Here is a 2,793-nt window from a genome sequence, read left to right as displayed (position 1 = left end):
GTGTCTGCGCCCTCTCTCAGGTGCAGCTCTTGCCGCGCCGAGGAAGAAGGTGCGGCCGAGCACGCTCACGCTCACGGCCGCATCCTCGGCCGACGACTCGGCGGGCGGCGTGAACTCTGCGGTGCCCAAGAGGAAGAAGACCGAGCCGAGCAGGTAGAGCGCCTGCTCCACGAGCTTGGCGGGCGGCGCCTCGCGGCCAGACAGCTTTGCGTCCTCGACGATCTCGTACGCCGCAAACACTGCGAGGACGGTGTAGACGGCGGAGCCGGCGAAGAAGAGGTTGATGCCCTCGATGTACGACTGCAGCGGCACGCCGGGGAAGAAGTCGAGCGAGCCTTTGATGAAGGCGGCCGACGCGACGACAAAGAGGACCTCGTCGACCAGCGTCACCCACCGCGGGACGCCGCCGTCGATCCACGCGGCCGCCATCGACCGAGGCTTCTGCGCCTCGAGGAACTGCGAGGTGGTCGTCGACGTCGACGTCTGGCGAGTGGAGCGAGACCAGCCGCTGAAGGGCTGCTGCCGGTTTCTCACCGAATGCACCATCATCGCCGGCGTGCCGGCCCGGATTCTTCCCGCGAAGACGCCGCTGTGCGCAGTGGGGAGGAGCGGCCGCGGCGGAGCAGCAGCGAGGGCAGTCGCGAGGAGGTACATGCCGCCCAGCAGCAGCAGGGCAGGGCGCAGCGACGCAGCGCCGTTCGGTTCGCTCGGCGGCAATGATGCGATTTCTTCCGTTCACGTGAACGCAAAACCCCGGGCCCGAAATCGCACAGAGTCACGCAACACGGGGTCCCAGGGAAGGCGAGCAAAAACCTTATCGCGCGCGCTAGACGCCGACTCGGTGAGGCCGCACCGGTCAGGCGCGCAGCCGGAGAGAGAGGAGGCGCTCAATCGCCGCACGCCGGCACGCGGCGAGCGCCTCCATCATCTCCGCCTCATACGCACCCTCCACCCCCGCGCCCGCGCCTGTAGCGTCCGTGCGCGAGGATGGCCTTCCGTTCACGGTTTAGGTATTCCGTTCACAAAAACACAACCACGGACCCAAGACGCACAAGCCCTCAGACACATAATACGTAGTCCATTAGCCCTCCCACGTGCAGGCTCGGCTGAGTGATGCATAATACGGATACGTAATGCGTAGCTCATAGCGCCAATGCGACATCGGCAGCGCTGCACTGTTTGCTGAGACATATAAAGGCGAAAACATCGTACGTATTGCATAAGAACACGCTATGGACTATGCATTCGCGCGACGTCTAACCCTGCCAATGCATAGGCAGGACACACGGGTGCATATAGGGCCGGTACATATACATAACAGCACGGATCACGTCTCGACTCTGCTCAGGAGGAGCCACTCCTCTCGTGGACGCTTCGGCTGGTACACTGTGCAACAGCGGCTGCTGCAGTGTCCGTCCCGGGGGGGGCCGTTGCAGCGGCGGGTCGCAGCCAAAAGTCAACTTTTAATTATTTGTTTCCGGACTCTAGGACGACGCCACGGGACTCTAGGAGAGAGAGAGTGTGAAGGGAGTCTGGGCGGGGCTTCGGCCCGACGAGAGGTGCCCCACGGCACATTCATGCATCATGCGCAAGGCGTCCACACGATACTATCCGACGATTCGATACCGCTTCCGCGACCTCTCAATCCCGCGACCACACCTCGATCTTCTTGGGCAGCAGCTGATTCGACACGTCCCCTCCGTGGCCTAGGCAGCCGTGGCGGCCCTCGCCCCAGCTCCAGACAGCTCCGTCGGCGGTGATGGCGAGGCTATGCATGGCTGCAGCCAACACAGCGACGACGCGCCGACTCGCCAACGCCTCGACCTTCTTGGGCAGCAGCTGGCGCTGCTGGTCGCCGTGGCCGAGCTTGCCAAAGCCTCCATAGCCCCAGCTCCAGGCGGCGTCGTCGGCGGTGATGGCGAGGCTGTGAGACATTCCAGCCGCCAAAGCGACGACGCGCTGGCCAGCAAAGGCCTCGATCTTCTTCGGCAGCGGCTGGTTACGCACGTCGCCGTGGCCCAACCGGCCGCTCCTCCCACCGCCCCAGCTCCAGACAGCGCCGTCGGCGGTGAGGGCGAGGCTGTGCGCGGCCACAGCGCGCTTGTCCGCCAAGGCCTCGACCTTTTTGGGCAGATGCTGGTGCTGCTCGTCGCCGTGGCCCAGCTGGCCATCTTCGCTAAAGCCCCAGCTCCAGACGGCGCCGTCGGCGGTGAGGGCGAGGTTGTGGCCTTCTCCAGCCGACACAGCGACGACGCGCTGGCCAGCCAAGGCCTCGATCTTCGTCGGCAGCAGCTGGTTATGCTCGTCGCCGTGACGGCGCGAGAAAAGAATTTTAAACAGACCTGCGGCGGTACCCGCGTCTGTTGTTCGGGCAGTGAGAGACGCAGGATCTGCACGCCAAAGTGTGCCACTCCGCATTTGCATTTTGGTTTTGGGTGTCGGAGATCATCCATCGCAAGCATTGCTAAAAATCCTCTCTCTCGCAAGCACAAGACACAAAACAAAGCTCTCTCTCAGCACAAGAAAGTCACTCAGCATACCTAATCGACTGCAGACAGTCGAGAAAGGGAATAGGGATAGACCGCAACGACAGTCAGAAGTCACACAAACACAACCCCGGCCCCAAGACGCACAAGCTCAGACAGTCGCAAGGGGGCGTCTTTCGAGATCTTCCCAGAGCCTCGCACCTGGAGTAGAGACCACGCCTGCTATTCACAGCACAAGCCCTCGCCGGGTCATCTACTGAGATGTGTGTTGTCGCTGTTCGCTTGAGACGGGAGCTGCCGGGAGGTA

Source organism: Emiliania huxleyi (assembly GCF_000372725.1).
Source record: "Emiliania huxleyi CCMP1516 unplaced genomic scaffold EMIHUscaffold_530, whole genome shotgun sequence".
Classification (NCBI taxonomy): domain Eukaryota; phylum Haptophyta; order Isochrysidales; family Noelaerhabdaceae; genus Emiliania; species Emiliania huxleyi.
The sequence above is the reverse complement of the archived record's forward strand: the minus strand, read 5'-3'. Positions refer to the sequence as shown.